This window comes from Stylophora pistillata, chromosome 2 (assembly GCF_964205215.1).
Source record: "Stylophora pistillata chromosome 2, jaStyPist1.2, whole genome shotgun sequence".
Taxonomy (NCBI): domain Eukaryota; kingdom Metazoa; phylum Cnidaria; class Anthozoa; order Scleractinia; family Pocilloporidae; genus Stylophora; species Stylophora pistillata.
Window position 1 is genome coordinate 6,993,025 of NC_142520.1, and position 23,186 is coordinate 7,016,210.

General features: G+C 37.1%; 2 pseudogenes across 1 annotated transcript; both read left to right on the forward strand.

Moving 5' to 3' along the window:
• The first annotated feature begins 999 nt into the window (after positions 1–999).
• On the forward strand, positions 1,000–12,432 carry LOC148736891 (uncharacterized; annotated as a pseudogene). The gene is made up of 18 exons (XR_015996767.1): positions 1,000–1,298; positions 2,532–3,449; positions 3,925–4,639; positions 5,373–5,580; positions 6,084–6,191; positions 6,747–6,834; positions 7,807–7,897; positions 7,988–8,037; positions 8,351–8,480; positions 8,586–8,689; positions 9,267–9,369; positions 9,461–9,611; positions 9,691–9,772; positions 9,882–9,948; positions 10,098–10,186; positions 10,481–10,601; positions 11,459–11,500; positions 11,622–12,432. The product of XR_015996767.1 is annotated as an uncharacterized LOC148736891 (transcript).
• A 56-nt stretch (positions 12,433–12,488) lies between these two features.
• LOC148736892 (uncharacterized) lies at positions 12,489–13,393 on the forward strand (annotated as a pseudogene).
• Positions 13,394–23,186: the final 9,793 nt, after the last annotated feature.

The window sequence follows — 23,186 nt, forward strand, 5'->3', positions numbered from 1 at the left end:
CAACGTCAGGCGCCTGGCATGTCAGCTGATGATTTCCGCTGCTAAGAGATCGTCCGAAAAAGAAACAATTGGCCAAAAAGCAAAGCTTAGAGAGCAAATGTGGACATTAACATGCATCCTAATAATTTTCATATTTCGCATCGATGAAATAGTTTTGTGACCTTCTTTATGGTTCTGAACAGCGTTTGAAACCAACTTTTTAAGGTTACTATCGCTGAGTACTGAGAAACCACTATTTTTTCTTCCATGTAGAAAGGTGAAACTCTTAGGGTCTGCTCTTTTCCGCTGGTCTATTTACTTTCCGAGAGACTAATCTGAAGACAATTACCGACGTCGACGGAGGTTACTGCGTGAAAACCGCCATTTTCATTTTCCATTACATGAGGAAACTAGCTTGTATAAATTTCGCAAAAACGCATGGGTGGGTTTTAGAGTGAAATGACCTTGAGTTAAAGGTCATAGTGGCATTGCTCAAGGGTTCTGCTCGGCATACCTTGGAATTCCAGAGTGATGCATCAAGAGAAAATGATGGAAGTGACATCCAAATACTTCTAGAGAAGACCAGGGTAAAAATGGCAGAGAAAGATTTGCCAGTGCAGTTATTTGAGCTGTGGGGATCATTTGAAAATTAGAAATTTGATTTAAGTAAAATCATATTTTTCCGTGTCAGTTCGTGTTATGCTAATGCTCTAAAGAGACCGACATTGTTGCTTAAACAGCTGAGTAAACAACAGAAGCACAGTAAATAATTGACAGCAAGAGTGACATTTGCAGTTCCTGTTGTAATTGATACCAAAAATTTACTATCTCGAGCTTGACTTTATGATAAATTTTTATTTCATTTTATTATTTTGAAAGATTAGTGAGGAACGTAATGGAAAAGTATCTCTTGATATTGATTGATTATTTTTCATATTTGCTTGAAACAGGCGCAGGGGCTTCTTAAAATGGAATTTAACCGAAGATGAGATGTTAAAAATTTGCATTATATTTAATTCCCTGCATAATGAGTTAGCAAAAGAAGGCTGATTTTGACTCAAAACAACACATGCGGAAAGCTTATCCTTTCAGCAGGAGACCGATCCAAGTAGAAGATTTAAAAAGAAAATTTATTCCTACCGAACTGATACTGTGAGAGGGAGCGTTATACTAACGGTTCAGCTTGTAAAAATTGGGGAAAACAAAAACAGAACTGGTTGAACGTAATGCTGACAGTAACGTAAGCTACACGGGAAGAGAGATGTTTACGAAAGCATGTCAGATATGGGGAACCGCTCTAGTATCAATAACTTTGTTGGGTGAGTACCAAAGTTCTTTTATGAACATAAATTTAGTTCATTTAGTACCACAAGCATACTCCGAAAAGAATAACTTCATCAGAGTTCCCTAACGGGACTCGAAGATTTTGCCCTCACGACGGCCTTTGGACGAAAATAAGGACGGGAAGAGAAATAAAACCTTTGAAGTTCTCATCTTCCTGTATTACGAGGATATAATTTGAGAAACCGGTCTACTATTATTACTGAGCTCAGTATAGATAACTCAAGTTAGCTATAAGCCCAATTCAACTTAAGTAGATTTTCAAGGTAAGACTCTTACGCAGCCATGTAAATAAAGATTTATTTCAAGCATGTTGAATTAGAACAAAGATATGGATTCTGTAAAATGATCAAAATAAACGCATGTGTACTGGAAAACTTATCTAAACTACATTTCAAAGAACCTCATAAATTGAGGACTCTGCGAAAAGACGGAATGTTCTTTTTTTCTTCTAAATGATTTCTCAGATTTTATTTCTTTGTTGACTTATCAAACTCCTGTCGTTGTGCAAATAACAGTTGAACAATTGACACTGTTAAACAGAAAAAAAGTGTGCCTCTCCAGTAAATCAGAGAAGGATACACTGTAGTCAGACCAGGGAGTGCTTCATGAACATTGAAGATACTTTCTTTCTGCCATTGGTATCAATGGGAACAGTATTTAAAAGACAATGTTTTATCGTGGGGTTCGTAAAGATTTCGTTGCTATTGATGTCACAAACAATCGCCTTCAGCAAAAGGATATAAGCGCTATGTAAATGTACAAATGTGGAGTTAAAAATTATTCATTCTGAGCTTTAGGTCTACAGACTTTATTAAAACATCGTGTACCATCAGACGCTGATGTTTCCATCGTTAATTTTCGATGCTGTTAATACATGGCAAATAAGTCGAAATAAATGAAAACTGTTAATTGAAATCTTTATGCTGCTCTTTCTGATTTTCATTTCTTCTGGTAAATTTGTAACGACCCCAGCAGCATCACTTTTGAAGCATACCTGTGAATCCCATTTTAGGGCTCTGGTGTCAATTAATGATTAATGACTTTCAGCCAACACATTCCTTTAAATTTAAACAGCATAGCCACGGTGATTTAATGTCGTATCTCTTTAAAAGAAAGAGAAAAAAAACTTACAAAGGACGGCGACACTGATTATCTTTATCATCGTTGTTGTTTGTTTGTTATTTTTTTTTCAAATATTATTTTTCCAGGATATGCCAGACTCGACCAAGATATCTGCAACTCCAGCGAAATCCCATGTTCACGGGAATGTTTTAAGGAGGAAGAAAAGTGTGACCAACTGTGCCATAAAGGCAACTATAACTGTTCTCTTGACTGTAACGGAAAGAATTGCAACCAAGACTGCGACGCTGAGAGCTGTAACCTAGAGTGCAACAGTAAAGAGTGTGATCAAAAGTGTAAGAACAACGTAAAAGAATGCATTATGTATTCCAACGGGAGTAAATGTAAACAGACATGCGATGCTGAAGTATGCCTCATGACAGTAAGTGCATCAATCGATGATACACTAGAACAGAAATGCAACGGAGTTGTAGCAAGATGCCATGCACAATGCTACGTGGGCAGCGGTAATTGTAAGCAGCATTGCGACGCTAAAAGATGCATTCTAGAATGCAGCGGGAAAGAGTGTGATCAGAAATGCAATGGTGCAGTGAAAGAATGCAACATGCATTGTATTGCTACTAAATGTAAACAGACGTGTGACGCTAAGGAATGTCACATTACAGGAAGTGCAATACAGGATATACCCGAACAGAAATGCAACGGAAGAATAGATATATGCGATGCACAATGCTACGTGAGTAGCGGTAAATGTTTGCAACATTGCGATGCTAAAATATGTAATCTGGAATGCTGCGGGAAAGAGTGTGATCAGAAGTGCAGCCGGGGAGTAGATGGATGCAATATGTTTTGCACCACAAATGAGTGTAAACAAAAGTGCAACACTGGCTCCTGTAACAGGACAGAAATCCAGCCAGTCAATTCACTGGCTGAGCAGAAGTGCATCTCAATTTTCAATTACAGGACTTTATCTACGCCAAAGGTTATTGTAACTGCTTCAGCTACAACAACTGAAGTCATTAAAACTCAACCATTGTCTACAGAAGGTAAAGTAACTTACCAGACTTTTAATGAGTACCATTTCAACAATAAACAGACCTTGAGTAAGTGTTTTTAAGTGCCCCCTATAAGAAAATAAGATATCTTGATTGTAAATGCGAGTTAAGTCTAACCGTAAAGTTTACCGTTTAGAAAATACGAGTGAAGACGAACCATAAAGTTAACCGTTTACTCTTACACGAGGCATAGTGAGGTGAACTCAAAATTCAGCACTAAACTATCGAATTCAGATCGAATTCAGCTTGAATTCAGTTAAAAACTCGATAGCCCCCGTGGTCTTTTCTCGCAGGCCACTCACGCGCACATCCGAAAGTCAAGCGCCTCCGCAGGGGACCCAGAGGGCGAACGTGAAGCCCAGCGCTACCATTGGTAGTAAATTCCCAAGTTTCTTCCATTTCATGAGAGCTTTCTGATATTATTTTAGATTTCATTTCGATAATGAGAATTTGCTTTAACATACAGCTCACTTGCAATCATCGTATGGGTCGCCATCACCATTCTCATTTCTCTTACCATCATCGTTATTATCATTGTCATCGACTTTCTCATTATCGTTATCATCATCATCGTCTTCGTCGTCCTCCTCATTATCGTCATCATTCTCACCACGGTCACCGTCATCATCGTCATCATCATCATCATTATCATCATTGTCACCAAAAAATCCAACATCAACGTCATTATCATCATCTCATTTATTTCCATTAACATTTTGGACATTGTCGTCATCGTCATCGTCATCATTACCATCATCGTTATTGTCGTTAATATCGTCAACACCACTGTCATCGTCGTTATCATCGTCTCCATCGTCCTTGTCAGTATCATCATCCTTCTCTTTGTCATCATCCTTACCTTCGATTTCATCGTCGTTACCAGCTTTATCGTCATCTTCGTCATTATCATCATCACCATCACTATCCCTGTCATCATCGTCGTTTTCGTCCTCGTCGTCTTCATCGTCATTGTCATCGTCATCTCTGACTTGCACAAGTCCATCATTGCCGCTGGTAACAATCGAGAGTCTGGTAGGTATCGTAATTTAATTTATCTTTTTTGCTTTGATTATTTCCATAATCTATGGCGTTAGTTAACGTTGTTGTCTTTTTTACCTAAGGGAAATGAATATGTTTCTAAACTGTACGGAATAGACATTAGCAAAGAAAGTTCCCTCAAGGTATCTATCACCATACATTTAATATATTAATCATTTAACTAGGTAGCGTCCACATTATCGTGAAAGTGACCATCTTAATGTGAACGCGTAGGAGTTTGAGAGAATTATAAGAATCTGGTGAAGACGTCTTACTCTCCGAAATGTCAGGATATCTGAAACTTAAACAGTTTTCGAGTTTCTTTCGACAAAACAACGATTTTTTTTCTCAAGATACATTTTATTAAGTAGCTAGGAATGCTGCGTCCTAAGCAGGCACAAGACATCGATGTTTCTTCTTCCACGTTAAATAGCATACTAAAACGAGAAAAGGAAGGAAAAAAAAGGAAACAAACAAACAGAAACATAGAAGTTAACGTCTGCCAGGCTCTGTCTTTCTTTTATTTATTTTTCTTGTTTGTTATTTTTTTTGCCCGTGTTGTTTTTGTCGGCTTTTTCTTTTTTTTGTCCTTGCTCGTGAATTTGTCTTTGTAGCTTTTTTGGTCTTTGTTGTTTTGTTTTTCTTTGTTGTTGTTATTGTTTTTGCTTTTTTTCGCGAGAGATCTGAAATCTGAACTGAAAATTGCATCACTGTTTATACAAAACAAGTCCAACGTGAAATGCTCCTTATTAAGGGCTGTTTACCTTATTCGACCCTCCTGCAGAAATTCAATTTTCATTGAGTTTACAACATTATCAGATTTTGAAAAACTTGAAGTTAATGTATGATAAATGAGAAATATTTATCTAATTACAGGAGGCAATGATTTTGTTTGAGGACTTCACCGATCTGTGTCAGAATATAACAAAACCTATCATAGACCAACTTTGTAAGGAAGAAATAAAGAAAAGAACGGAAGCCATCTTTCGGGTGGCAGTCGCCTTCGAGAAATTTGTTCTTAAGTACAGCAAGTACCACTTGAGTGAGGCAAGACCTTCCAAAAAGATGTCTGACCAAAAAATGGGTGAGTTAGAACCCGAGATCGATTTCACATTTGTGCTTTTTTGTTACTTGGATATTTTACATCTTAATGATTTTTCGCTGTTTTTATTCTTAACAATTATTCTCCAAAGTGGCGGTCAATATCTATCACTATTCATCGACTCTAAGGGGAATCAATCTTCTCGTATATTCCACGCAGATGACGAAAAAATGGTCGGAAATCAAACTCTGCACGCGCAGTTTGGTCTCTTCTTTTGCTCAAGGGTGAATAGCACTTGCTATTCACTTCCGAAAAAGCCAGTTGGCGGGCGTTAAAACCACTTTTCACTTGAGTGGTGTATAGTAATTAAGGATATCTGTAGAACAGTTATATTCTGCTGCATCTTATGAAACCCAATTACATATGGGTAATCTTAATTCGATTCTGTCTAAATATATACCTTTAAATCTTTATTAAATTCTTACAAAACGCGCACCTACACATACGTTATCACTGTGTCACTTATCTTCTGCTCCTTTCGGCAGCTGTGGGTATTCAATTAGGCTACCGCCAAAATACAAGTGACTTCTTTCTCAAGGAAGAAGAATGGCAAGCAAGCATCAATATATCTTCTGCAAATTTTGCCCAGAATGGTTTGTATTAACCATCTGTTTATCGGTCTGTCTCATGGAGTATCATTTTGCTCTCGATTTCTGATTTATTGATATAGTAGTTTTACGTTTTTCCTCATTAGGTGGTAAAATTGTTTTTGGTAGTAATGGTGAAAATTGATATTCTTCTGGTATTAGTTTGCATTTGGATAAATATTTAGGACGAAAGAACAAGAAACGCGCAAACTGCTCTGGTATTTTTATGATGTCCAAATCAAGCAGAAAAATAACAATAGCAAAATGGGTAGCTAAGATAATAATTGCTAGCAAAGTGTTGGGGTCAATTAATTATATGACATATGATGCAATATCCAGTGTAAAAGTAACAATTGGTCTGTTTGGTTAGTTAAGCATTAATGTAGGAGAGTCGAACATTTACAGTCTGTTTTAATTTTCGAAAATATCTTGGTCAAGATTCCCGAACGAACTCGAATTTCATTAAACATAAATTACCTCTCAAGATTAAGAGCTCGCTTTGTGGCATATACCGATGCATTTCATTTTCACATATCTTTTTGTTTTCTGTTTCCTTTTCAGGGTCAGTGATCGTAGGGTGTGTGTACAAGGATCTTCACGAACTACTGCTGACACATCAATCTGTTGGGAATGAAACTGACAAAACAAGGTCAGCTTGATGCGTGAAATTTTTGAAAACTGGTGCAAGTTTAGCATGTCTGCTTTGAGTTATGTTCCATGATGTAGGGAATTCAGCCGATCCGAATAAAGCTTTGTTTCCTAAATTTTAGGACAATTGCACTAGAAATAAATTATTTTTCTTACTATTAACTTTTCACAGTGGAGACAAACATGTTATAAAGGGACTTCCCTTTAATAACGAATATGGGATGTTTGATTTAAGGTTACTTTTAGCAATATCTCGTCAAAATGGGCAAAATTTCCTTTTTTTTTTGCTCTTTGGTTAGAGAAATCATCTTTGTTACATTTGTAGCAGGAAAATATACTGAGTCTTAAAAAAAGAAAGCGACCTACGGCGTAAGGAGTGCCAGTTTAGGATAGCTGGTACCAAATATTGAAAGGTGTAATGCCGGATCCGGGATAGGGTCGTTAGCAGGGGTGACTTTTGTTCAGGATCTCAATTTGCACTCGACTACGTCTTGTGTTTCTCCCTACACTTCTTTCGTGCTCTAGCCGCTTCCGCGTGCCTTATAGCAGAACAGAGTACAGTCACGGATTGTTAAATAGGTTATGTTTTTGATGAAACTTGGATTGAATATTTGTCAGATGTTATTGCGGAAAAGGGTGTGAGGCCTTTACAAACATTTTCCTGTGACTTCTCAGCGAGATATTACCTTTTGTACAACTTCAAAATAGATTTTCTTAGGAACCAAGAGAAATATCTAAAAAAGCCTCACACTCTTTTTTAGCCTATTATCTGCTGAATGATACAGTCCAATACTTTTGGATGTCCACGGTAACTCGAAGGCTTGAAACTCAGTTAATCAAAGACCGTTAGTTGTCTGTAAAGGCCTGCACAATCCTATTAAAAAAAAAAAAAAAACTCAATTTTTTTTTTATTTTTAGATTTTATACTTAATAAGCTTAGCATTGATTATTTTTAGTAAAATTTTCGTTACAGGTTTGTGAACACCAGGATAATGACCGCAGATATGGATCCTAAACCGGAAAAATTACAACAAGATGTCATCTTGAGGTTCAGAAGCCTGGAGGTAATTAGTATTTTAGAGCACTGAGAGATAACTTCAGTCCTTTTTTTTGTTGTGTTGACTTGATTCAAATGAAATAAAATCTATTTTCAGGTCGTGGAGGCAGAAAAGCGTTGCGTGTTTTGGAGCGGCTATAGCAAGAGGTAAAATGCATATACATTGAGTAATTTAAATTTAAATTAAAGTCCTTCTTCAACGTCCAAAATTAAATTAATACCATGGATTTTTTTTTCTGTTTGTCTGTCACTGCCAGAGATATTTTGTACCTGAAATTAATGTTTATCATATATTTCACCTATGAAGAATAAGGTGGGAGTATCTTGACGGTCCAAATGTACCTAAAAAAACCAAGCTCTCCTTTAAATAGGCCTTTAAACACTCTGCTTGTTGGAGACTCCAATCCCTTACTTAACATATTTTTTTTTCATTTGTCATATTCATTAACTTTTTTTTAAGTCCAGACGGTTTCAGTGGCGAGGGTTGTCAAGTAGACTCATCGAAGAGCAACTCAGCGGAAACTGTTTGTAGATGCAATCATTTCACTTACTTTGCTGTCTTAGTTGACTTTGACAGTGGTGACACAAAGGTATTTTTTAAAATTATGTCTGTATTTTCGAGTGTACTTACAAGTAGTTCATCCGTTTGTTCAATTGTTTAACTCTTTATTTTTTATTTCTAATTTCTAATACAGCTCACCAAGAAGGACGAAACTATTCTGGAGACAATCACTTACGTCGGATTAAGCCTTTCCATCATCGGGATGCTTTTGACAATCATCCTGTATTCTTTCCTCACGTAAGCACTGGTACCAGACAATCAGTTATGACTTTGAAGCTGATTCAATAAGGCAGGCCAAAACGCGCAAAAAATGATTTAAAAAATCACTATTGGCAACTGGGATTTGGAAAAACTTGGTGCTTATTGGACTGGTTAATAAGTGACTTAATTCCGTAAAATATTTGTGCGTTACTGGCCAAGCAAGAGCCTAAGATGGCAGGATATTGGCCGAGTTCTTTTTTTTTTTTTACGTTTTTATGGATGCAAAAAAGAACAAGGGATCTAAGCTCGGGTAGCCGATCTATAAAAAAATTGATGAGGGACGAGTACCACACATTATCAGTGACAATATAGCTCATCTACTTTCAATTCCTTTAATTTATAACGGACATTTAAAATAGCGTTCCTTCCAGCTTCTTTGCAACCAATTACGTACATTGGGAATGTTGAATATGTAATTCATTTGTTCGTAGATTTTGTGTTTATTGTATATTTGTTTTTTTCCCCTTGACTTCAAGTTTGCTTTGATTAGTATCACTGATTTGTCTTGTTCTCCTCTTTGGTTTTTTTTTCTTTATTTTTGTTCCTTTGTCAGGGATGTTCGTCAACCTCTGTCACAAATACGTTTATGTCTTTCTGCGTCCCTCGGAGCTGGACAAATGATCTTTCTCGCCGGGATAAACGCCACAGAAAATATGGTAAGTTGCATGTTCCCACATTCACTGACGAAATTGGTTTTTTTCCACAGCCGGAGAATGTACTTCTGTGTTTTTTCTCTCTTTCTTGTAGGCTGCCTGTATCACAGCAGCAGTTCTTATGCAGTATTTCCTGATGGCCGCTTTCTGTTGGATGTTTGTCGAGGGAATTTATCTCTACCTGTTTGTTGTAAAGGTGTACAATATCAACACCAAGATGCACATGTATCACGTCATGTCATGGGGTATTTATGAATATTTACCGCCTTGTTCGGTTTATGATTCTCCAACATACACTGCATTATTCTTTCTCTCTAATTAAAGGCCTTCCTATCGTCATGGTGGGCATTTCACTGGGCACTGCAACTGGCAAAGATGGACTCCAAAGCTACACCAGTGACAAATAGTAAGAAAATCATTAGCTACTGTTAGGGATTGTAGATGGCTTGAACTGAGGTACCGTTTTATCAACTGGAAATTTTCTTTGATTCCTTTTTTTCTTTCTTTTTCTCAAGTTGCTGGTTGTCTTCGACTAATAAGCTGATCTGGATTTTTGTGACATTTGTGGCGTTTATCGAATCAGTAAGTTTATGAAAAATTCATGTCGTATGAATGTTTTTGATTCCCATTTTCGGAAATCTTTGTCTCGCACTCGTGAAAAATTGACTATCATGTTTATTTTGATCGACGTCCATTTTCCAATACAAAGTTTTAAGGCATTTTTTTTTCAGCTCAACATTTTGATACTTGTGCGAGTCATAAGGGAGATTACTACACTTGTAGAACCATTAGCGGAAGACAACTACGGGAAGCAAATAAGGTATGTTTTGAAATATCACACCAAAAAAAAAAAAAAAAGTTAACCAAACTTAACTGAGACTTCCCATTGAGTTTTCCAGCTCCTCCTCTGGGATCATTGGGGATCGTGGAGAAGCAAAATCCACTGTTTTCCACGGAGCCAGCCTTAATTACTTGGTATTACCTTCCTCCATGATACTCGCTTACTTCCTTATTATACGGAATCTGTGGCTTATCTAAAATTGATAAATAAATGTGAAGAAGATAAAGAAAAGGCTTACTCTCATACCGTGATAGAATTGTTCTCATCTTTTAGACTTGGCGTTAAAGCGGGCATGGTGATGATTCCCCTGCTGGGTGTCACGTGGCTGTTTGGCTTTCTGTCACCATTGCACAAAGTTTTCACTTACATTTTTACCATCCTCAACTCGATACAGGTTAGCGCTAACTTTGTGATTTATGAAATTGAATTAATCAGGCTAGAAAGAACAGATTTACAAATCCCTCAGTTGTCATGGTCTGACATTTTAATTATGGCAAGATCGAATCGGTCCTAAAAAAGGAAAAATAACATAACTAAGAAATAAGAATTCAGTAATTACTCTGTATAATCATTTATGATACAGAATCTTCTGCCATTTCTATGTCATTTGTTGTAATTGATAAACGTTTTAATACTACTACCACATCTACACCAAAGCTTGGGGGCCACTGACCGTCAATATCGAGAATCCGCAAGAGGCTAGCAAATATGCACAATCATCCATCACTTTACGGTGGGGGGGGAGGGAGGGGGGAGAACAACGGTTGTCTAGGCGTATTTTAAACTTCTCGATATTACTAAAAAAAGTGCAATAGGTCTTTTTTTATATAATATTTGGGAAAAGGTTTATCAAAAAGGTCCTTTAGGAAAAAAGAAAATGAATTACTAAATTGATATTGTGCAACTCTCGGCGGATTCATGATATTTAGGGTGAGTGGTTCTTAAATTATTAGACCAGTTTGGATTTTTTGTTTTGTTTTCCTTTTTCTCGAGGTGGCTTGACATAACATTTGTCAACGTTCAGATTAACCAATTGTAATTACTATGAAAACTGTTAAAAAAAACCCAGTTTTTCAATTCTCCTTTGCTAATTCTTTTTAAGCTTAACCTAGTTTTAGTAAAAATGTTTTGCCGTTGTAAATGCAGTATAATTTTAAGTTGTGTTTAAGCTTTAAATTAACATCACTCTCGACTCTTCATAAATTGTAAAGAAAAACCTCCATGATTTTTTAGAGCATTTTTCTGTTTCAGGGGTTCCTGATTTTTGCTCTACACTGCGTGCGAAACAGCCAGGTGAGATGAAATTTCAAAAGATATAGATTTTTCGGATAAATAGAGTTAAATAAATAAAAGTTACTACATTGAAGATATCAATACTACACAATTGACATTTTTTTTCGCTTGTCATCAACAGATTCAAGAGCGATTTAAAAGAAAGCTGAACACTGTTTTTCCATCTGTATATACTGGAAACTCCACAACGAAGGGCTCACAAATCAATCCGAGTTTTGTTGGCGATGTGGGGGCAGCTGAGTTACAGTCTTGTCCCGAATTTGAACTGAAATAATATTCAAATAACCGAGCTTAACACGCTGAGACTAGCCGTCGAATGTTTAATGCGATCGTCAGTTTAATCTGTCGGCAAAGTCAGGTCGTTTTGCTCGGTTCTTTGGCTGTCGGAGTAATTCCTTTGCAGTGTGACAGTCATGGTTGGCACTACTTATGAACAGTCTATACCAATGTAAGCCAGCTTTTCAAAGTCAGTAATCCTTGAGGTTTTTCAAAATTTGATCAAACGCAGAAACGCTTCGTTCTATCTTTAATCATTGATATAAAGTAACATGGAGACTCTCACTAAACCAATCCAAGGAAACGCTTCATTCATTGTTAATATCCAAACCAATCGAAAGAAATGGTTCATTCATTGTTAATATCTAATCAGAGGCCAGTTGTCATCCCTTCTCTTAGCGGTAAGGGCTTAATTGTTATTTTAATGACTTATTTCCAAAGGGCTCAAGGCTACTCTAAATGTGGTGTGCCCTCGTCTCGTGCATTTTGGGACTTGCTTGTCCTTAAACATTATTTTGTTTATCTCTAGCAGTCTTTGATTTTTAAATCATTAGTACTATTAACTTTAATTTTTTAGTTCTTTCTTTTGAAATCTTGATTGCTAAATATTTGCTCTTCTTACACGCGATGGCTCAGTATTTCACCCATTAAGTACTGAATAATGTACTTAATGGTACTTAATGATGGCACTTTCTAAAAACAAGTATCTGGCTGCCCAATGGGCTCACCTATGAGCGCAATTTTGGCAAATTTGGTTATGGAACACAGCGAAGAGAGAGCTTTAGTCGCCACACCCCACCCTCCTAAGTGGTGGTATAGATATGTTGACGATAGCCATGTCTGCATCGTTCGTGAACATCTTACAGAGTTCCGCTCCCACCTTAACTCAATTAATGAACACGTCAAATTTACAGTGGGAGAAGAAAAAGACGGATCCATCGCATATCTGGACACCATGACAACCAGGAATCCCGATGGAACTATAAAAACTAGCGTCTACAGGAAAACCACACACACTGATAAATACCTTCAATTCAACTCTCACCACCCTTCTCAACACAAACACTCAGTAGCTAGAACCCTTCTAGACAGAGCAAAGAACATCCCTTCTACCGACGCAGACAGATTATCCGAAATACAACACGTGGTCGACACTCTGAAGATCAATGGTTACACCGAGCAATTTATTAGAAGCTGCCAAAGCACCACTGGGTCTACAAATCAGTCTGAAACCAACAGAGGCTTTGTCACCCTGCCATATCTTCAAGGAATTTCAGAAAAAAATTGCAATAACTTTAAATCAATCCAATATCAATGCTGCTCACAAACCCGTAACGACCGTTGGCTCCTTTTTTAAAAAAACCTAGAGACAAATTTAGTAAAGACTTATTGAAAGGAATGATCTATAAAATCAGTTGTAAAGATTGTGACAAAGTTTATGTTGGTCAAACATTAAGAGCCTTAAGATCCAGGATTAGGGAACACAAGAGAGCGATTTTCACGGGAGATAGAAATTCTTTATTAACCCAACACTGTATGAAATACAATCATGATTTTGACCTTGAGGACGTCAAGATCATTGAGCGCTGTTCCCAATGGTCGAAAAGATTATTTTGAGAAGCGTGGCATTCAATTTGTGAACCGAATGCCATTAATGAACACATTTACATTCCTGACATTTACAAGGCCCTTGGCAATCCCGTGACATTTCTGCGACTCTTTTTAAAGCATTCGTTTGCTTTCGTAGCCATTTCATTGCTGAAGAAGGTTATAGTATTTTAACCGAAACGTCCTCACACAAAGTTCTTTAGTCAGTGGCAACGAAAATTTTTATTTGTTATCATGCCCGACTACAACTATAGTATTTTTCAAGACAGAAATCGCTTAACTGCTAACTTTAGTCGTTAAATATCAATTCCAAGGGAGTTGACACTCTAATTGAAGTTTGAAACTCCGAATTTTTTTTAAAAATTTCAGTCTAGATGAGTTCTCAGGGAACGGTTGTCATACAGATTCATCGATGAGAAACGCAGAAGACGCAGTTTGTAGAAGCAGTCATTTGACTCATTTTGCTGTCTTAGTCGATTTTAGCGGTGGCCCAGAAGTATTTTTTTTTTCTTTTTGTTGTATTTTGCATCCTGAGTAGTAATAAGTGTATTGTGTCAATTGATCTGTTGTTTATTTCAAATTTTGCCACAGCTCTCCACTAAGGACTTAACTGTGAAGGTGTAGTCTGATCGTCCGGGTGAGTGTAGTCCTGAGAAGGACTGTTGTCGGTGGTAGTGACTGACGTTTCGACAACCTGTGCGGAAGTCACCATCAGAGTCAAGTGAATGATTGTTGTCAGTAGAATGTTCTTATTTCAGTTCGTGTGAAATGATCGGTAGGTTTTGCCGTGATGTTATTGGCTGTAAGACTCAAGTGACGTAAGTCGGTCGTGATTAGTCTGTTTCGATCTGACGGTAAAGTTAGGTCGTCCTTTTTCGTTCGTTTGTGATGTTTATGTCGTGAATGAGTCGTTCGTATGGGGTGGGTAGTTGTTGATATCTGTTTAGGGGAGTCTGTTCTAAGTTAGTAAACCGGCTTTCCAGAGTCAGTCGTTGAAAATAGTCAGTGCTGTAGGTTAGGCATTGCGCAGAGTCCCAGTCAATGTTGTGGTTGGTAAGTCGATGGTGTTCAGCAATGTGATTGCTGACATCACCTTTCCTCGTCGCCCGTCTGTGTTCAGTCAGTCTTGTTGTGAGGTTTCTGCCAGTCTCACCGATGTAGGAGGCTTGGCAGTCGGAACAATTGATCTTATAAATCGTTCCCTGTCTGTTCCTCGGTTCGTCTTTGTCTTTAACGTTGGTTAGTAACTGGCGTAGTGTGGTGATGGGTTTGTGGGCGACGCGGATATTGAAGGGTAGTAAGATGCGCGAGATGTTTTCAGACATGCCTTTTATGTACGGTATGGTTGCTGTAGTCGTAGGGGTTGCGGTGTCGTTTGTTTCGATAGTGGTAGTGGGTCGGTGAGTGTTTCGTCGGATGAAGTCGTTGTAGTAGTTGTTCTTCGTAAAAACACGGTGAAGGTATTTGTTCACGTCGGATAAGCTGTCTGTCGAGTCACATACTAGTTGTGCGCGTCGTGTTAGAGTTCTGATAGTTGTGGCTTTGTGTGATGTGGAGTTGTAGGATGACTCGTCTAGTAATCTGTCGGTGTGTGTCGGTTTCCTGCAAACTGTCGTTTGTAATGAGTTGTCGTTGTGGCTTACCAGGCAGTCTAGAAAAGGAAGTTTGCCATTTTCTTCGACTTCTCTGGTAAACTGTATGTCAGTGTTTTGTTCGTTAAGGTGGTTGTGGAATGCGTCAATTTCGTCGTGTCGAACGGCGGTGAATGTGTCGTCAACGTAACGTAACCAAAGCGGTATCGTTTGTCGGCAAGTCGAAAGGGCGCGTTCCTCGATGTTCTGCATCACAATTTCTGCTCACCCAGACGATCAGACTACACCTTCACATGTTACCGCCGGGTTCAAGCCATTTACTGCAAGGACTGTCATCGGAATGCTTTTGACGATAGCGTTGAATTTTTTCTTTACGTAAGTACTGTTTCTAAACACTCTGCGATCTATATTATTTGATCCATTTGACGATGCTAGATAAATCAGGTCTGTACACGCAAAGAGAGATCAGATCATTCAAAGGTTTGAAGCATATGAAGAGACTTTCCACCGTACTTCACTTTCAGTCGCTTTAAAACATTTTTAGAGATAAAAACAGCAATAAATTGTGGACGATGTTCTTTATGATTTTCTTGGAACTTTGTACACTCCGTATGTTGCAAAATTCATGAGTCATTATTCATAGTGCGTTTGATTTACGGTGTTCATGCGTTGGTTTGTTGCTCATTCTTTTAATGATTATTATTAGATTTCTTTGGCATCGCCCTTCCTTTGCGTTTTTATTGGTTCCCGTGGAGCTTTTTCTCTTGCTTTGCTTAGCGTCTGAATTCATATTAACTTTAATATTTTATTTCATTTTCAATAGAGATGTCCGACAACGACAACCTCTATCTCAAATACTACTTAGTCTTTCTCTTTCCCTTGGAGCTGGACAAATGATCTTTCTGGCTAAAAAAAACGCTACAGAAAATACAGTTAGAGGCTCTCCCCTATTCGTGGAATTCATTCAAATACATCATCCTTGAAAGAAACTTGAAAAAGACAAATTTATTTTTGGTCTTTACCCCTTTGCTATTACAGGCTGTCTGTGTCAGAGTGGCAGCTCTTATGTAGTATTTCCTGATGGCTGCTTTCTGTTGGATGCTGGTGGAGGGAATTTATCTTTACCTGTTTGTTGTGAAAGTTTCCAACATCAACACAAAGTTGCATGTCTATCACGTCATGTCCTGGGGTATTTTGGTTCTACAGTAGTACTCAATATTACTGATTTTTTTTTAGGTCTACTTGTTCAAGTATTGACTATTGCTTCGTTTTATTTGTTTTTTTCCTCCCCTTCATCATCGTCTTAATTAATTTGACCTATGACATCTTATCATATGGTCCTTGTCACTTTAGGCCAGCCTCCAACCTACAGTTTCTATGCGTGAATATCACTTTCAGAGACATGACTGGTTGGGAATATTGTGAACCTGAAATCCAGCACTACTGACTCTATTTTTCCTTTGTCTTTTTCTCTTTAGTTGTTGGATATCCTCAACTAGAGATTTCATCTGGATATTTGTTGCATTTGGGATTATGATTGAAGTCGTAACTTTTAGATATTGATTTTCTTTTGGCATTGGTATTTGTGATTCTGGTTTAAGAATTTATGTGTTCAACAGCAACACTACATACAAAACTGTTTTTAAATCCTCTCCTTTAGATCAACATTTTGATTCTTGCGCGAGTGATAAGGGAGATGACCAGAATGCAGCCAATAGGAGACAAGTAAATTCAGCAAATTCGGTGAGATAGAGTTTTAACAATATGATAAAAAAAAAGACAGTTTCTGTCTGAGATTTTAACAAAATCAAATTGTAAAATTAGATTTTTAATGATATTCACCCATCTTCTGCAGTTGTTAGTTGATGTCAGTAAAGCATAAGGATTTCTGACAACCAGAAATTATTTTGAGGAAAAAATGGTATTTCATTTTAAAAATCCCATATTTTACATTTTTATTCGCCTTCAGAATTGGCATTACGGCATATGTGGTGATGATTCCCTTACTGGGTGCCACGTGGTTATTTGGTCTCCTATCACCGTCACACAAAGCTTTCGTTTACATTTTCACCATCCTCAACTCTTCTCAGGTTAGTGTTCAATCATCTCATTTCCCATATTTAGAGTCATCCGAGTGTCTTTATTATTTCATGTTCAAACATTGTCACCATGGTCAGATAACACTAGCCAAAGAATTATGAAAAAATAAACCTCAGAGGATAAAGAAAAAAAGGAAAAAAAAGTCAATGAACGGGAAACATTTTTTTTTTTCGTTTTTCATCCTCATAACTCGAAAGTTATTTACATATCTAAGATATTTGGGAAAAAAAAGGTTTAATGTAGTAAAGTTCAATTGCATACTGTGATCTTGAAAACGATCCTCCTTTTTTCAGGGTTTCCTGATTTTTACTCTTCACTGTGCGCGAAACAGCCAGGTAAGCTCGATATGGAAAAAAGACATGTAGTATGGATAATTTGATTTAAAGTTTGAATAAACATCTAAGTGCTTATTTTTCTGATTACTTCCCTTGTCTATTCGCAGATTAGAGAGCGGTTCAAACGAAAAGTGAGCACCGTTTTTCCACTTAAAAAAATGTAAAGTCCACAGGGAAGAGCTCACAGGTTAATCTGAGTGATATCGGCGGTGTAAAGGTGGTTAATCTGCAGTCTTAAAATGAATCGCATCATTGAATACAATCTCGCATTCTGATTGGTTAAGGAAGCGAGGTATTTAGCGTGGAATTGTGAGTTGAAAACGAGGCTAAGTGATATTGTTTAGCATCTACGTAAGCATAACAACTATTGTCAAATTAGATACAATGAATATATGAAGTTCATATATTTTGAACTGCGGTATTAAATACGTATGATGAACGATCCTTCGCAGTAGATAGCGCTATTTATGCAATAGCGAAAATCAGACCTCAAAAAAGTCAGGCCTGTACGGGATTCGAACCATTGACCTCTGCGATAGTAGTGCAGGCCTGATTTTTTTGAGGTCTGATTTTCGCTATTGCATAAATAGCGCTATCTACTGCGAAGGATCGTGGATCATACGTATTTAATAACGGATTTCAAAATATATGAACTTCATATATGCATTGTATCTGATTTATCATCACGGGCTTATTACGAATCAACTTGACGGCCTGCTCCCAGTTGGCTTGTTAGCTCAAATCGTAGAGCGCTGCACTAGTATCGCAGAGGTCAGTGGTTCGAATCCCGTACAGGCCTGATTTTTTTTCAGGTCTGATTTTCGCTATTGCATAAATAGCGCTATCTACTGCTAAGGATCGTGCATCATACGTATTTAATACCGCAGTTCAAAATATATGAACTTCATATATTCATTGTATCTGATTTATCATCACGGGTTTATTACGAATCAGCTTAACGGCCTGCTCCCAGTTGGCTTGTTAGCTCGATTGGAAGAGCGCTGCACTAGTATTGCAGAGGTCAGTGGTTCGAATCCCGCACAGGTCTGATTTTTTTCAGGTCTGGTTTTCGTTATTGCATAAATAGCACTATCTACTACGAAGGATCGTGCATCATACGTATTGTCAAATTGTTAGAGATTTTTGTTACTAAGTCAGTTTAAAACGTTTTCAAAACCATCGTCACCTTTCAAAGAGCCAAAAACAAAAAAAGCGTTTTTCAAAGTGAGCCTGAAGTTCTTCCTTGTTTTGAATTGAACTTTAAATTCTTGGAGGGGCACGAAAAACCTCTTTCGCGCGCGACAACGCGAAAGCAAGAAAATGTTGTGAACTTGGCCCAGAAAAAGCAATCTCCGAGCTAACAGGTCACGTCAACCCGGGTTCAATATTCACATACAGCCATAATCTTTAAGTAAAAAAACGAAGGATGTCAAGCAAGTTGGGGAGCTTTTCAATCGTACCTACTACCTTTGCGAGAAATTTGCATTGAGTCAAAAAACTAGCACTTCCATCAGTAGTTGACAATAACATAAATTAAATAACATAAAAAGCTATGAATAACGGCAGTGATGGTCTAACAGCGAGAGTTCTAGGTAGGCTGTTCACCAATGTATCGTTCAACAACTCTCCAGTGAATATTTCCATCAACTCTTAGTCAAATGTTTATCTCAACGATAACTGCTAATGGCAGTTGTCTGTAATGAATCTCTACCGATAAAAAGATCGAAGTTATTGGACTTTTCATGAAACACCTCTTTGTTTTTAAAGGAATAAGATATCAATCAATACACGTATCTACACTTCAAGGTAAGTACCTTACATCAATCGCGATTTGTATAGGTAATCGCATGGGGCCGAGTAAAATTAAGGATTAATATCACGCGTATTTTCGGAAGTTGCTGAAATTGCCCGAGTCGCGCAGCGACAAGGGCAATTTCTGCAACTTCCGAAAACACAAACGATATTAATCCTTACTTTTACGAGGAGCCATGTGACTACTTGTTTATAATATAAGGGGCAAAATGTTTTCTTACTGATCTCGCGCAAAACGGGACGCCATTGTTTCAAAAGAAACAGAAATTTCTTTACCTTGGCAGCCGTTGCTAAGCCATTTTTAGCCAATCATTTTCAAGTAACTTCCCCGGGACAATTACAAAAATCAAGAAAAATTGCCCTCTGTCTTGACCAATCAAAATTCAGTAATTTTGCCTCTTATATGATAATAAACTTTCAGTGCTTTCGCTTGCATAATTCATTTCAGTTTTGCCACCAGAGGTAAAAGGTGTAAATTATTTTCCTTCTCGAGCAAATTATTTGAAAATTTGAAAAAAAGATGTTAAAAATAAACGGCTTATAAATTCAGCGAAATACCACCATTGTCCTTTGATAGTGTGAAGCTTGTTTAAAAAGTTTGAAAACGAATGTAAAAACCAGGTTCAAATAAAAGATGTCAGAAGTTCAAACGTGCAAATTGACCTTCCTTACTATTCGCTAACGCAATGACAGTTCTGACGGTTGACTCCGAAATGGCTTTCTGGAGCGCGCGCTCAGGATAAAAACTAATAAAATTATTGCTGTTTTCCTGTTTTCCTACTTTTATCCAAAGATGCGATTCAAGGAAAATTCATCGCCTGGCTCGTGAATTTCGCGTTAAATTGCAGTGGAAAACCCATATCGCACTCATCGCTTCGCGATTCGTGCGGTATTAGTTTTCGCGTGCAATTTTTCCTCGTTAGGTGATGAATTTTCCCAAATTTTCCTATAGAATTTGAACTGAAAAAAAAAAAAAACGCTCAGCTTAATTAACTGGATCAAGCAGACTGAGAATAAGAGGTGCTAAATATTTGTCTACATCTTCCACAAGGAGGTAACAGCTATCTATAGAAGTTGAGTTGAATAGTACTTGCGGGCTATTCACGAGACAATCATCGTTCGCAAAAAACAGTATTCGTTTGTGTGATACTAATATAATCGATGGTAAACTAGCTCTTCAGAGTCATCAGCCTTTAGTGCTGTTTAAGCTCTTGGTAAGATGCAGTTACCTTATTTTGATGAAAAATAAATCATTTTACCCTATCGTATGTTTAAGCAGCAAGCTTATATTGAAAACAGCGAGTCTTTTACATAATTTTAATCATTAGCTAAGTAAAATGGTTAATTTGTTCTGTTTAACTTATATTAACCTACAATATAGGGAAATGTTAGTAAACCTTGTAACATCTAGTGTTGGACTTCTTTGTATATACTTAGTATTCGACTTGATTTTAACACGCATTCAGGCAAATGATTCTTTTTCTGAATTGAGTAGGATAGATGTCAAGAGAAACAGTTCTTTGAAGGTATTAAATACTAATTCCTTATCTATCATAATCATGATTAGGATACTTAGTCAATATGGCACGCGCAGTATTTAGAGAGGTGATTAAAGTAGTTGGAAAGCTTTAGAAGTATTTATGTCAGGGAGAAAATCTTAGAAATAAATTGTACCAGATATGGATAGCTCTTCTAAGGAATAGCAGTCCCTCATGTGTAAGAACGTGAAAAAAGTCAAGTATAATCTGTTAATTTTTTTTTTAAAATCGAGTTTGTAAGTCTCAGCTGAAATTTGCTCTTACCTCGCCTATAGGTTCCACTCAGTCCAAATTTGAAGTAATCCTAATTACAAGCCCTTTCGCCTTTAAGAATTCTTATGATGTGAGTTTTCTATCTCCTTACGCTGACATTTTGGATGGTAAAGTAGAAAAATTCAAAGTAAAACATATGAATAGAGATAAATCGCCACGGATACAAATGTAATTTCCCCCTGAATGCTGGACTCGATAACTACTTAAAAACAGGAAGAGAACTTCCACATCAACGTACAATTCAGTTAATTAATTGGCCAAATGGTTAGTGAAAAAGAGCAACCATGTGTCATTTTGTCCGTTATATAAACATCATAAGTCTTCCAGGTGACAGGTTTTTGCTTTCAGCCGCAGGAAATGCCATGACCAAGGCCAACTCATCTTCGTTTTTTCTTTTCGTCTTTTGGTTTTCCTCCTCTTCTAGAAAATTCATGAACCCTAAAGAGTGACGTAAAAAGCGTGTGAAGTATCAGAAACTGATTAGCGATATTAGATACACATACAAAACTATGCAATACCTCTAAACTTCTTACCATTGCGACTTTTCTCTGGGGTAACAATCCCTTATCCAAACCTGCGTTTTATATAATTAAACATATTCAATCTTTTGGTACTATAGGAAGCTATGCGCGTATTTTAAGTCTTCACTGATCGTTTTCTGAACATCACAAAACCCCATAGAGGTCAACTACTTAATAGAGAAGATAAAAAAAGACGAAAATCCATTTTTGAAGTGGCAATCGCCTTCGAGGAGTTTGCTATAAATTATGGTAAACACCATTTGAGCAGAACGAAGCCATCCGCGAAGATCACAAGCCAAAAAATGGGTGAGTTAAAAACACGTTCTCCCTTTGGGGTTTTCTATAATTTCATGATTTTTAAATGAGTATCTGATAAATTGACTGGCTCAATGGTCAATCTGTTGTTTAGCCTAAATAAATGAATACAAGGGACGTTCTGAAAGGCTCACAGAAGTAATATTAAGCCCATTAAAACTTGTCGGTCTCTGGTCTCTCTGGCTGATGCAAGTAATTGCAAGAAGAGGGGTGAAATTCCCGTTGAAGGAAAGTTATATTCTCTCTGTTAATAGATATTTCCCATTCTCTGCTGTTTGAGTATTTCATGCCCTTGATATTTTATATATTTTAATGATATCAATAGGATTCAATAGTATATTTTAATTGCATTGGGTCATAATCAGATTCTCTTTTAAGGAATGGCAGTGTAGTACTGCCAATCTACCTAAAAAATTTGAGTGTTATTGATAGTAATGATAACAGTAATAATAATGATACAATGAATATACGGAGTTCATATATTTTGAGCTCTGGTTGTAGATACGTATGATGCACGATCCTCGCAGTAGAGAGCGCTATTTATGGAAAAGCGAAAATCAGACCTGAAAAAAATCAGGCCTGCACAGGATTCGAACCACTGACCTCTGCGATACTAGTGCAGCGCTCTACCAATTGAGCTAACAAGCCAACTAGGAGCAGGCCGTTAAGTTGATTCGTAATAAATATATGAACTTCATATATTCATTGTATCTGATTTATTATCACGGGTTTATTACGAATCAACTTAACGGCCTGCTCCTAGTTGGCTTGTTAGCTCAATAGGTAGAGCGCTGCACTAGTATCGCAGAGGTCAGTGGTTCGAATCCCGTACAGCACTGATTTTTTTCAGGTCTGATTTTCGCTATTGCATAAATAGCGCTCTCTACTGCGAGGATCGTGGATCATACGAATAATAATGAAAATAATAATAATAATAGTTATTATTATTATTAAAAGAAAGATCTAGATATGCTACAGCTGATCTTCTTCTTCTTCCGATAGTTATGGGTATTCAAAGAGGCTACCGCCAAAATGCGACTGGCTTTTTTTTCAACGAAGAAGAATGGCAAGTTAGCATTAATATTTCATCTGAAGATTTTTCTGAGAATGGTTTGTGTTCAACTCATATTTAACTGTACATCATAAAGTAGCATTTTGTTTTGATTTTATTTGCATCTTACATGTATCTTAATACTTTTTATACGCTGAAAGATTTGGTTTATCAATAGCAAATTCAAACTGGGTGCTCTCATGTGTTTTAGAGTTTAGATTTATTTTTATTAACAGCGTATTTTTTGTAAATTTATGAAATAGAA